The sequence below is a fragment of the Nicotiana sylvestris genome, chromosome 10 (genome assembly GCF_000393655.2).
Source record: "Nicotiana sylvestris chromosome 10, ASM39365v2, whole genome shotgun sequence".
Classification (NCBI taxonomy): Eukaryota; Viridiplantae; Streptophyta; class Magnoliopsida; order Solanales; family Solanaceae; genus Nicotiana; species Nicotiana sylvestris.
Genome location: NC_091066.1, coordinates 133,562,288 through 133,576,412, shown reverse-complemented (window position 1 = coordinate 133,576,412; position 14,125 = coordinate 133,562,288).

Sequence of the window (14,125 nt, the reverse complement as noted above, 5' to 3'; positions counted from 1 at the left end):
CTATTTGGAACTTGTCTGAAAGATTTGGTTCAATTCGGAATTGATTTAACGTGGGTCGGACGTCCGGTTGTAAATTTGAAAGTTTTTGAGTTTCTTTGAAAATTTCATGTGTTTTGGAGTTCAATTCGTAATTTTAGATGTTATTTTTGCGTTTTGATTTCGCGAGCGAATCCGTATGATATTTTTAGACTTGTGTGGATGTTTGGGTTGGAGCCCCGAGGGCTTGGATGAGTTTTAGACATGTTCCTAAATGGTTTGGAACTGAAATTTGGCTGCACGCACCAGCATCGCAATTGCGAAGGTGACAGTGAATGCTCAGTTGTCGCAATTACGACATTCCCTTCGCGTCTACCAGATTTTGCCTGGGTTTGCAATTGCGAACATTTGTTCGCATTTGCAAAACTCCTAGCTTCGCAATTGTGAAGTCTTTTCTCGCAAATGTGAGGTTTCTAGAGGTTGTGAGGGTTCGCAAATGCGAGCCCTGGTCTGCAATTGTGAGGGTTCGCAAATGTTAACCCTGTGTGGAAAATGCAACATCTGCAACTGGTAAAAGGGCTGAGAGACAGGATTTTTGGAAACATTCTCTCATTTTTGAACCATAGACTCGGTAAGAAGTGATTTTGAAGAGGTAATTTCATCTACAAACTTGGGCTAAGTGATTATAACCAATTTCTAATCATATTCCATCAATTTATCTTATATTTTAATATCAAAATTATGTGAAAAATTGTAAGACCTTGTCAAGTTTTTGAAAAATAAGAAATTGAGTTTTGAGAGTCGATTTGCACTCGGATTTTGAAACTAATCACATATATGAACTTGTGGGGTCATGATAGTCGGAATCTACCATTAGACCCGGATTTTGATCGGGCGGGCCCCGAGTTGGTTTTTGTTGACTTATTGAGAAAAGTGTAAAGATCTTAGTTTTATCTATTGCAATTGATTTTCCTAACATTGTCTAATGATATTAAGCCGATTTTTATTAGATTCGATTGGTTTGGAGGCGAATGTTAGTGGAAATGCGTCGATTGAGATTTGATTTGATTGGGGGGCGAGGTAAGTTGGGTGTAACCTTGACTTGAGAGAAATAAGAACCTTTGAATTGTGTGTTATGTGGATTATATGAGTACACGGCGTATATGCGAGGTGACGAGTGTATATGAGCCGTTAATATATTTGTTTCCATGCCTTAATTGCTACATTCTTTAATTGCTTTAATGCCGTAAATTACGATTGGTCATTTAATTATTCTTGTACCGAATTGTTCGTCCCTTCCATGACTCCGTGCTTATTTGCTACTTACCTTAACTGTTTTACTTGCACGCCTTAATTGTCACGTACTTTATTTGCCCTGTTATTTTTGTAATGTCTATTGCATTTCTTTGATAATTACGTGGTCCATTTATTGCCTTGCACTTATATCCTTTGATTGTTAAAATTCTTGTAAATTGAGTTATCGGATTGTTTATGTTTATTGAATTTGTTTGTGGATCGGGTTGCATGCCGCAATAGATTGTGATATGGTGGAAAAAGGGAAGATTATGAAATTGATTATGATGATATGATGGGATCGGATTGCGTGCCACAACTATTTGTATACGTAATACTTGCTATTTATAAATGATGATATGTTGGAATAAGGGAGGAATACAATATTGATTATGATAGTACGGTGGGATCGGGTTGCACATCGCAACGGATTGTATAAGTGATACATGGTATTGATAAATGATGATATACCGAAATAAGGGATAATTGTATGTGTACGGTAAGATCGGGTTGCGTACCACAACTGATTGTGTGTGTCGTACTTGTTCATATTGTTGTGTTAGTCTTCAGCATTTTTATATGAAATTATGAAGTTTGTTATTTTGGCTTTCTGATAGTGAGATTTGAGTCTGTTTTCATAAATTAACTATGTTACTTTCATTTTCTGTTTTCTTTCCCTGTTATTATTATTATTATTACTGCGTACATATTATTGTATGTCACCCAATTTAGCCTCGTCACTACTTCGTCGAGGTTAGGTTCAGAACTTACAGAGTACATGGGTCGATTGTCCTCATGTTACGATCTGCACTTCTTGTGCAGATACAGGAGTGGGTCCCAATGGTATTCAGTAGCTTTTGCTCTGAGCTAGTTGTGACAGAGATTTGAGGTACAGATGTACAACGTTTGCAGCCTTGAAGTCCCCTTCCTTCCTACCTTTATTGTTTTTCTAAGTTTCAAAATAGTATATTTTATCAGAACATATTTGTAGCACTATAGATATTCATGTACTCGTGACACCAGTTTCTGGGTTATGTTTAGATTCGCTAATCAGTATTGTTATACTATACTTAAAATTTGTATCCCTTTCATTGTTCACATTATGTCATAAATTGTTAAAAATCAGTAAATTCTTTACTCACGTCAGCTTGCCTAGCAAGTAGATGTTAGGTGCCATCGTGACCCCACGGTTGGGATTCCAAGTCGTGGCACTATATCTATTCAATGTTAGGATTGAAATAATTAGGTGTTATATGAAAGTTAACAAAGCAAATCTTGAACAACGATAAATAAGACAACAAAAAAGAAATATACCAAAAGAGATAAGCATTTAACGTGATTTTGTCAATTAACATGTGTTCACAAATAGAAATGAGCAATCCACTATATAAAAGAGAGTATACAATATCGAGAGAATAACCTCGCAAAGAGGCACTCACAAGTGACAACATAACACTGGTCTCACAAATTTTCCCCTTAAATAAGACACTCAAACCCTTTAAGGACTACATTGTGGATGCTACTAAATGAGAAAAAGGTATCCTTAATTTATAGAAGTAAAAAATATTTTTATCCAAGAAAAAGAACTAGCCAAATATGATAGAATTATATTATTTTTTTCGTAAAATAAAAAATTAATTATGATAAATATGTTGCCCTTCCTTTATGTTAGTTTAAGTGCCCGTGTGAATTGCTAAGAACTTGGTTCTTTACCGTATTTGTTAAGCGTAAAGTAAATAAGCAAATAAATGAACACAACAATTTTATGTGAAAAATTACCCGACTCAAAAGGTGCAAAAACCACGACGTATCACGTTGAATTTTTAACTCCAACTCCACTAGAACAATGAGCCAAAATGTATCAATTACAAGACTATAATTCAATACTCTTCAGTACTCCTACTACTCCAATTTGCTTTACAAGTCTTGTAAAGCAAATAACAGGTATTGGCAAGGTTGGCAAGTCACTCCCTCATGATATAGAATATGTGTATTATGTGGTATGTTTTAAATATAATCTTCTTAGCATCTCTCAAATGTGCGACAAAGAAAATAAGGTGAAATTCAATTCCAAAATATGCATATTCACTAAGCTTGATACTGATAAAATTGTGCTAAAGGGCAAGAGATATAACAATGTCTACAAGATATTGATTGTGTCACTTACCCAAAGTGAGTACACATGCTTGAGTGTAGTGGAAATGATTCACTATTATGGCATAGAAGACCGGACATGCCAGTCTCTCCCAACTCAACAAGTTGGTTGCAAAGGGCTTGGTCCTTGGGCTACCTAAAGTTGAGTTCACATCTGACAAGGTATGTGATGCATGTGTTAGAGGGAAACATGTTAGGTCATCCTTTAAAACTAAGAAGTTTATAAGTACCTTCAAACCTCTAGAACTTCTTCATATGGATCTATAAGGACCAATGAGAATAAGGATCATAGGAGGTATGTGTTTGTGATTGTTGATGACTTCTCTAGGTGTACTTGGACTCTGTTTTTGGATCCAAAGATGAAACCTTTGTTGTTTGCAATTTTTTTGTCAAAGTAATCCAACAAAAGCTAAGGTGTAATATTTTAAGTATAAGAAGTGACCATGGAACTGAATTTGAAAATTCAAAAATCCTTGAGCTCTATGGCTCATATGGCATTGATTATAATTTCTCTGCACCTAGAACTCCACAATAAATTGGGGTTGTAGAAAGAAATAATAGATCCTTATAAGATATGGGGAGGACCATGTTGATTGCCAGTAGACTACCTAAGAATTTCTGAGTTGAGGCAATCAATACTGCCTGTTATTTGCTAAATAGATGCATGGTCAGACCCATTCTTGAGAAAACTCCCTATGAGTTACTTCGAGGTAGAAAACCAAACATCACTCACCTGAGAGCCTTTGGGTGCAAATATTTTGTGCACAATAATGGGAAAGAAGCTCTAGATAATTTGATGAAAGAAGTGATAAGGGAACTTTCTTGGGTTACTCTCCACATAGTAAGACATATAAGGTTTTTAATAAAAGAACCATGTGTGTGGAAGAAAATATTCATGTTATTTTTTATGAATCTAACAATTTGGCTGAGAAAGGTCTATAGGATGAATATTATGACATAAGATTCATTGGTGATGTAGATTGTCACACCTCCTTTTTCCTATACCCCCGGGACGGAGTGTATAACGGAGTTTTTCCAATAAAGAACAATCGAAACGGGATCATATTATTAAAAGATTCAGAGTCTTCACTTGGGAGATTTATGGTGTCCCAAGTCACCGGTTCAAAATCCCGAATCGAGGAAAGGTTGACTCTGTAATACAGTCTGCGAACCAGAATCCGGGTAAGGAATTCTGTTAACCCGAGAGAAGGTGTTACGCATTCCCGAGTTTTGTGGTTCTAGCATAGTCGCTCAACTGCTATAGATAGCTTATTATCTGATTTTAAACACATTTTAGCCTATGGTTCAATTTTAACGTTAACTGCTTTTATTCGTTTTTAAGAAGATTGCAACGTTATTAAAACACGTCTCGAACCACGTCGCATAAATGTACCCGCGGTCTTTGACATATTTTAATATTGTTGAGATTTGGATTTGGGTCACATAAATGCGCACCCGAGTTTAGGAAGGTACATTATCAAAATAGCGCGCCTACGGCAGCTACGCGTTCGCGACTTTGCGAGGGCCATGAAAAAATCACTAAATGGCATGCCTCGAATTCTAAGGATTCATATTAATTTAGTGACGGCCATAAATCGTCATTTTTTCGGCACGGCATACCTCGACTAATTGAAAGAATTTAATCGGTTAAACACTAAAGGAAACTAAATTCTACCTTATGCTAATGTCCGAACTAATTAACAGAAGAAAATTTCAGGCCATCAACACCCTTCAGAAGGTCAGTAAAAACGAGCCCAAATTACAAGAGTGTAAGGCTCCACCTGCCCGTGTTTCATTTGTCGGGCTCGAAAAATGTCCAATCATGACGAGAACAGACAGCCCAAAACAATTCATGGTTGTGCATTCATGCCTGGAGTTGATTCCGCTACTTGGGCCAGCTTTAGGCCTACAATCCATTGGAAACCAGTCAACTAAACTATATGGAACACACGATTATACAAACATTCCAACCTCTGAATTCTTGATTACTTAAAGGTAGAGCAATTAAACTGAATTTCTGATTTGTTAACATATTTTGGGTCCAAATCTATTTCAAATTCACATGGCCGTATCACTTAGATACATAAACTTTGGGTCTAAAGAGCCCAATTTCGCTTTCAAGGTCAAATGCTGGAGCTGGGGACTCATGATTGAGTCCCTTCGGGGGAATACAATGGGTATTTAGGCTCCAAACCCCACAATTCCAAACTTCAGAGTTCAAGAACTTATTTCCCCTGGCCTAAGCGTGCAGAGGCCTCAAGTAAGACCAATACACAATTTAACTGTTTAACCAAATTAAGCTAACAATGAACAGATTAAACTATGTCCCAGATATCAAATTATTCCTAACATGGATCTCTAAATCATTATGACCAATCCTCATTCAGGCTAAATATCCCATCTTTGAAGATTTCAAAGTCATGCAACTCAACAAACATTAGGCCTTTCCAATCACAGTTCATGCACAACAAACACCAAAACCAAACCCAAATTAAACATGGCTAACCTATGATTTGTTGTATGTTACAAACCAGTTCACAACCAATCAGTGAATAAGTTTGAATATAACAGGGTAATCAGATTAACTACATGAATAGATGATTAGCAAGACACAACGTTCAGTAAATGAGATGCTCTGTATTTCAACTTCAATCAATCATATTGTATTCCTCCATTTCACGTATCAGGGGTGTGAGGGATACCTAGGAATGAGAAAAGAAACAGAGCAAGGAAGGATTAGTGGATAGCAGCAGCAAAAGAAAATGAAATTCAACAGCTTAATCACAGCAGACCCAGCTTTCTCAGAACATTTCAAACCCAGCAAAATCAGAATTACTTCAAGCTTGCACCAAAACCCCAAAAAAATGCACAACTTCAAAGAAACAGTACTTTCTGGTGCCTTTTCTTCTGATTCTTCAGACCTTTCAGTGATTTCTGTTTTTTTAGCCCAATGTAGTTTTTCAGATTTTTCTATCTTTTCCCTTTTTTCTTGTCTCCCTTGCCTATCAAGTTTAAGTGCCTTTATAGGCAAGGCATTAGGGTAGCCTAAAAGTATTAAAATTTGCATTTCAAACCTTTTCTAATTTTGGTTTTAGCTCCCATACCCCTACTGCAAATTCAGAATTTCAAAATAGTCCCAAACCCCAGCTTCCTAGAAGCTTCCCATTTAGTTACACAAAGATTCCCCACCTCAATTACCTATACTACCCTCCACACTACTGTTTATTACCCTCTATATACCAGGAAGAACCCGGGTCCAACTGACCCAAATTAATGGGTCTGCGTAGACCCAATTCAATTTCCTCTTGGGCTATTTAATCCTTGTGAACCCAATTAACATGAAGAAAAAACCCAAAAACCCAAACGTTCAAATTCAGAAACCAAATGACTCGGAACAAAATTAAGCCCAAAACAAGAATGAAAATTCAAACTATCCATACTTGAAGACAGGACCCAACTGATAATCAAACACAGCTTAAATCTAACATGCAGATACAAACAGTGTGAAGAAATGAAAAAAAATAGGAAATCAAAATCAGAAAACTAAAAGAAAGAGTAGAAGAAGGTAAGAAGAGAACAAAGAAACAGAAGTTAAATAACAAAAGGTAAAGAAGAGCAAAAATACCTAAAAACAACTCGGACCAGTAAAGAATGGTGATGAATCTTCAAGTCTTCAAATTTTCGGCTCAGTTTGAGATTAATCGTGTGTTCTTTATCAGAAACACACGAATAAAGTCAAAATGGACTTAAAATCTTCAATGAAATCTTGATTCGGAAATCTTGGGATTTTAGGGTTCACTTTCTAATCTAATATTCGAGAAGATCGGGCAACATTCAAGGGAAACTGACCCGGGATTTGGGAGGAGGGGGTCGTGGGGGTTCCGGGGTGTAATTTTGGTGGTGAACAGAGGTGGCGCCACCGGGCTAAGATGGTGGGAATATGAGGGCGGCGTTAGGGTTCATCAGGAGAGAAATGAGGGAGATGATCGAAGGGGGGGTTGTTTGGATCGAACTGATCTCTTCGTCATTTAGGACAGTTTTAAGTGGGGTAAGTGAGGTGATCTGGGCCATCGGATGAAGCGAGACGAAGGGCCAGGATTTTGTTAAAGCTAACTGAACTCGAAACGACGTAGTTCCACTCCCTTACTACGTCGTTTCAAAGGCCTGGGTGATGGACTACTTGGACCCGGTTCAATAGCGGGTTTTGGTAGAATTTGGTGGGTTAATGGAAGGAAATTGATTTGGGCCTGATGGAGACTTAAATAACAGCCCATCAAGAATTTAATTCCAATTCTTTTTCATTTTCATTTTTTTCTATTTTTTTTAAATTAAAATTAAAATTAAAACCTAAATTAATTCCTAATCAAATTATCCTACCAAATTAAATTAACTAATAATAATTACCACAACTAATTAAATACCAAATTAAATAAAAACTACCAAAATGCGAAACTAAAAATTTAAAATGCAAAAATAAGTTATTTTTTGTGATTTTTCTATTTTTATAAAACACTAAATTACTAATTATTTCAAGAATGCAAAATTCGATCCTAAATGAAAATGCAGTGTATTTTTTGTGTTTTCATGAATTAAATAAAATAAACATGCATGGGCAAATGTAAACAATTAGCAAAAATCCTACGAAAAATCTACAAAAATTGCAAATAATGGGAAAATTTTATTTACTTGAATTTATGGGAGTAATTAATATAGGGCAAAAATCACGTGCTCACAACTGCCCCTCTTTGCCCGGAAACACGAAGAGTTTTCGTGCAAAGATAAAGTGAGCGGATACAAATGATTTTTGCCCGTTTGAATACTCCGTGGGAAGCATTTTTGAAATATTTGATCGCACCCTGCTTCCGAGGTTGCTTACATATCTTTGGCTAAAAAGGAATCAGGTCAGTGTAGTTTAGGAATGTTTGGTAGCTGGGACTACCATGAAGCTGTGACTTCACTGTTGCTGCTGCTACTACTGCTTACTGAACCCCTTATCACCATGATAAATAAAAGAAGCTAGACTAAACTATGATCTATGAATTACAAGAAATCCTCTCTATATCCTCAAACTTGATCTTACAGTTCTTGTTGCCATGTTGACTTGTATTTTCCCGGTGGAATTCCTTTGTTGTCAACTTGAATTTTAATCTGAGATGTTTTCCCTTTCTCCAGGTGAACACCTGATTGCTGAAATTTGAATGTATTCCCTTATTCTCCAGGTGGGTGCCTGATTGTTGAACCTTGAAATGTATTCCCTTGTTCTCCAGATGGGCGCCTGATTGCTGAACTTGAAATGTATTCCCTTGTTCTCCAGGTGGGAGCCTAATTGCTGAACTTGAAAATGTATTCCCTTGTTCTCCAGGTGGGCGCCTGATTGCTGAAACTTGAATGTATTCCCTTGTTCTCCAGGTGGGCGCCTGATTGCTGAACTTGAAATGTATTCCCTTGTTCTCCAGGTGGGCGCCTGATTGCTGAACTTGAAAATGTATTCCCTTGTTCTCCAGGTGGGCGTCTGATTGCTGAACTTGAAATGTATTCCCTTGTTCTCCAAGTGGGCGCCTGATTGCTGAACTTGAAATGTTTCCCTTGTTCTCCAGGTGGGCGCTTGATTGCTGAACTTGAAATGTATTCCCTTGTTCTCCAGGTGGGCGCCTGATTGCTGAACTTAAAATTGTATTCCCCTGTTTTCCAGGTGGGCGCCTGATTGTTGAACTTGAAAATGTATTCCCTTGTTCTCCAGGTGGGCGCCTGATTGCTGAAACTTGAATGTATTCCCTTGTTCTCCAGGTGGGCGCCTGATTGCTGAACTTGAAATGTATTCCCTTGTTCTTCAGGTGGGCGCCTGATTTCAACAAAAATAGACAAAAACAAAGAAAATTCCTGCCCTAGTTTGGTGGCTGGGCACATCTGTGAGTGTTAATTGACATGTTACCAAATATCTCTATGGATCTGAAAGCTAAATTCCATTATCCAGGAGGGTCCTCAAAATTTTAAATTAAATCCCATTATCCAGGAGGGTCCTAAAAACTTTTAAAAAAAAACTAAATCCCATTATCCATGAGGGTCCTGAAAACTTAAAACTAAATCCCATTATCCAGGAGGGTCCTGAAATTTTGAAATTAAATACCATTATCCAGGAGGGTCCTGAAAATTTAAAATTAAATCTCATTATCCATGAGGGGCCTCAAATTTTTAAAACTAAATCCCATTATCCAGGAGGGTCCTGAAATTTTAAAATTAAATCTCATTATCCAGAAGGGTCCTGAACACCTAAAACTAAATCCCATTATCCAGGCGGGTCCTGAACACCTAAAACTAAATCCCGTTATCTAGAAGGGTCTTGAAAATTTCAAATTGAATCTTATCCTAAGCATGAAAACTTCAAAGCCAAACTTATATCTCCTCAAGGTAGAGCCTAGCTAGATCTTGTTACTCATGACCGTTTTGAATTTTAACTAAGTCCCATTGTCCAGGAGGGTCCTGAGAATTTTTAAGATTAAACCCCATTATCCAGGAGGGCCCTGAAATTTTAAAATTAAATCACATTATCCAGGAGGGCCCTGAAAACTTAAAACTAAATCCCATTATCCAGGCGGGTCCTGAATTTTTTTTTTAAAAAAAAAAACTAAATCCCAGGAGGGTCCTGAAATTTTAAATTAAATCCCATTATCCAGGAGGGTCCTGAGAATTAAAAATCAAATATTATCATAAAAGTGACAATATTGCAGCTAAATTATATTACCCTACACTAGAATGTACGCTAAATGTTGTTATCTAATCGAAATCTTAAAGCTAATCCCCATTATTCAGGAGGGTCCTGACAACTCTTAATTGAATCTTATCTTAAGCATGCAAACTTTGAAACAAGCTTATATTCCTTGGGGTACATTTATGCTAAACTTTGCTACTCGTGATTGTTTTGAATTTTAACTAGGTCCCATTTTTCACGAGAGTCCTGAGAATTTCAAATTAAATCCCATTATCCAGGCGGGTCCTGAAAATTTCAAATATCAAACCTGTCTGGTGCTTGCCTTTCCCATGCGGCAGATTTCCCCGGAACAATCGAAATTTTCTGCCCCTGTTTCAATCAGAGAAAAATCTTGTCAGTTTAAAACGTGATGGTTAGTTGACGACATTCTTTGCTGAAGACCCCTCCGTTGCCATGCTTTGTTTTGATTGGCTTCCTCTGCACTGGCTAAGAACCGCTTGACTTTTCGACTGACATTCAAACCCCCATGACTTTGGATGACCCGGGTGTTCTATACCCGAACCATTGTTTCACACCTCTGACCCCTTTAACTGAATCTCTGCATCTCCCATGAAATTACTAAATCATTCTGCCGATAGAACTTTTGCTGGCACTTTATCCCACTTTACATCATGTCATCTTCGGTATACTCTGTTCGCACTGTGCCTTTGCAATTTTTGAAGTTGGTAGTGAGCTTTGAGATTCCTTCTTATTTGCTTAAACAGAACTGACATTGGGAACATCTTAGAGAAATAAACCCAAAAGAAATGAAATGCAATGACTTTCAGAGTTAAGGATAAGAAAATCCAAAACTAGAAGACTATCTGAAGAGGAAAAAGAAAAAGAGACCTATCTGAGTGAAGCGGCCGGCACCAATGATCATGACATGCCTTTCGGATTAATCGGCCCAATTTGTCCAACCGATCAACTTTCAGTTGCCATACTTTGTTGCCCCGGAATTTTCATAAGTTGATTTCTTCACCAAAATCTTGACCTTGTTCGGCCTGCGGTGCCCTGAAGGGTTTTCACCAACAAGCCTCTCTCATTTGTCCATCCCTCAACTCACTTTCGCCTTACGGTGCCCGCGGGTGTTTTTTCACCAAAAAGACTCTCTCATTTTTTATTTCTCTCAGCTTCCGTCACCTTATGGTGCCCGTGAGGGTTTTCACCAATAAGACTCTTTCATTTTCAATATTTTCTGCTTGGACCAGAGTGTTGTCCTTGATATGAATCACCTCCACTTGCTTAACTTGGCATCTCTCGAAGACTGATCGGAAGGTCTTTCTTTGGACTGTAACGTGGGTTTTTGGATAGGGTTAGAAAGAAAGGATATCAAAGGCTCAAAACAATTCGAATGGGCTCAAAATTACAACTTTCGGAATCAGATTTCTGACAACAACCACAACTTCTACCCCAGCTTCTTTGCTTGGGGGTGTTTGGATTTTTGTTTTGATGGGACCAAACCGTAAGGTTGCCTACATATCCTTAAAAGGAATCAGGTCGTACATAGTTCATGTCATAGAAATTACTTTGTTATTGTGATTTTCTCTTTTCTCTCTTCTTCTCTCTTTTTCTCTTTTTTTTTTCTTTTTTTTTCTTTTTCTCTTTTTGTTGTTTTTCTTCTCTTTTTTTCTCTTTTCATTCTTTTCTTTCTCTTTTCATTTTTTCCTTTCTCTTTTCTCTTTTCTTTCTCTTTTCCTCTTCTTCCTTTACTTATCTTTCACGCTTGTGTTTCTGATGTTTGCTACTGATTTCGAAAGAGGGGTATGAAAGAAAATAAATAAGGCTCAAAGGGGGTAATAAAGGATAAAGTATTTAGATAGCAGAACAAAATGCCTTCGTCATTCCAAATCTTCAAAATATGCCAAGTACAAACAAATATAAATTAACCAAAGATCATACATAGTATCTCTTGACCGCATAGGAATTGATGGCCATCTCTACACACTTGCCTTCTATATTCGTTAAATACAAAGTGTCATTTGACAATACTCTAGTTACGATGAATGGCCCCTGCCAATTTGGGGCGAACTTGCCTTTTGCTTCGGCCTGATGAGGAAGGATATGTTTCAATACTAACTGACCCACTTCAAACTTCTGTGGATGCACCTTCTTGTTGTATGCTCTTGTCATTCTCTGTTGATACAACTGGCCATGACAAAATGCCGCCAATCTTTTCTCGTCGATTAGACTCAATTGTACCAAACGGGTTTTGACCCACTCATCATCATCGATTTCTGCCTCCGCGACAATTCGAAAGGATGGGATTTCCACTTCTGCGGGTATCACTGCTTCGGTGCCATACACCAACAAATAAGGAGTTTCCCCTACTGAAGTACGGACAGTATTGCGATAACCCAGCAATGCAAAAGGTAATTTCTCATGCCATTGCCTAGAACCTTCCACCATTTTCCGAAGTATCTTCTTTATGTTTTTGTTGGCCGCCTCAACTGCTCCGTTTGCCTTAGGGCGGTATGGGGTAGAATTGCGATGTGTGATCTTGAATTGCTGACATACCTCTTTCATCAGATGACTATTGAGATTAGCCACATTGTCTGTAATGATCACCTTTGGTATCCCAAACCGGTAAATGATATTTGAGTGCACAAAATCAACCACCGCCTTCTTGGTTAAAGATTTGAATGTTTTAGCCTCTACCCACTTGGTGAAATAGTCTATGGCCACCAGAATAAACCTGTGCCCATTGGACGCTACTGGCTCGATTGGTCCAATGACATCCATGCCCCAAGCAACAAAGGGCCATGGTGCAGACATTGTATATAATTCAGATGGTGGAGAATAAATCAAATCTCCGTGCACCTGACATTGATGACACTTGCGCACAAAACTGATACAATCTCACTCCATGGTGAGCCAATAATAACCTGCTCGAAGGATCTTCTTTGCCAGAATATACCCACTCATGTGCGGTCCACAGACTCCAGAATGTACTTCAGTCATAATAGTTGTAGCTTGCCTAGCATCTATGCATCTCAGCAGCCCAAGGTCTAGAGTCCTTTTGTACAAAACCCCTCCGCTGAAGAAAAAACCGCTTGCCAACCGCCTAATTGTTCTCTTTTGATCATATGTGGCTTGTACTGGATACACCCCCATCTTGATGTATTCCTTGATATCGTGAAACCAAGGCTCCTCATCGAGCTCTTTTTCCACCACATTACAATAAACATGCTGATTGTGGACCTGAATCTGCAAAGGATCCATATAGGCCTTATCGGGATGGTGCAACATTGACGCCAGAGTGGCCAAAGCATCAGCGACTTCATTGTGAATCCTTGGAATATGCCTGAACTTTATTGATTGGAACTGTTGAAAAAGATCCTGCAAGCACTGTCGATACGGTATGAGTTTTAAATCTCGTGTTTCCCATTCTCCCTGAATCTGGTGCACTAAAAGGACCGAGTCACCCAAGACCAGGACTTCCTGGACACCCATATCCACAACCATCCTCAAACCCAGAATGCATGCCTCGTACTCAGCCATGTTTTAGTACAGTAGAACCGAAGCTGAGCCACAACAGGGTAGTGATGCCCTGTTTCAGAAACAAGTACCGCTCCTATCCCAACGCCTTTCATGTTAGCAGCCCCATCAAAAAAAAGTTTCCATCCTGGCTTTGCAATCTATTCCAATTCATCAATGTGCATTACCTCTTCATTAGGGAAATAGGTCTTCAAAGGTTCGTATTCTTCATCCACAGGATTCTCATCCAAATGGTTGGCCAATGCTTGTGCTTTCATCGCAGTCCGAGTCACGTAGACAATGTCAAATTCTGTGAGCAAAATCTGCCACTTTGCGAGCCTTCCCATGGGCATAGGCTTCTGGAATATATAATTTAACGGATCCAAACGAGAGATGAGGTAAGTAGTGTAAGATGACAAATAGTGCTTCAACTTCTGTGCCACCCAAGTGAGGGCGCAACACGTCCTCTCAAGATGA